The sequence below is a fragment of the Penaeus monodon genome, chromosome 28 (assembly GCF_015228065.2).
Source record: "Penaeus monodon isolate SGIC_2016 chromosome 28, NSTDA_Pmon_1, whole genome shotgun sequence".
In the NCBI taxonomy this organism is placed as follows: domain Eukaryota; kingdom Metazoa; phylum Arthropoda; class Malacostraca; order Decapoda; family Penaeidae; genus Penaeus; species Penaeus monodon.
In genome coordinates, this window is record NC_051413.1 from 29,288,914 (window position 1) to 29,289,138 (window position 225).

A 225-nucleotide genomic window follows, 5' to 3' on the forward strand; every position below is an offset into this window, starting at 1 on the left:
ATCTTTATATATACTATATTCTTTTCTAACCAATTTTCCAACTCTGGCTATCAATCAGGTTGTTCATCAATCAATATATCTCTCCCCATTACCCTTTCTACGTCCCTTTTATTACCCTTTCTTGCTCTTCCTTCCTTCGCTCTCCCGAGATATTAGATATTCTTTGCCAATTTAAAGCCAGGAGTCTCATCCTCACGTCATCTGCTTGAAAAGTCACTTCTGGAA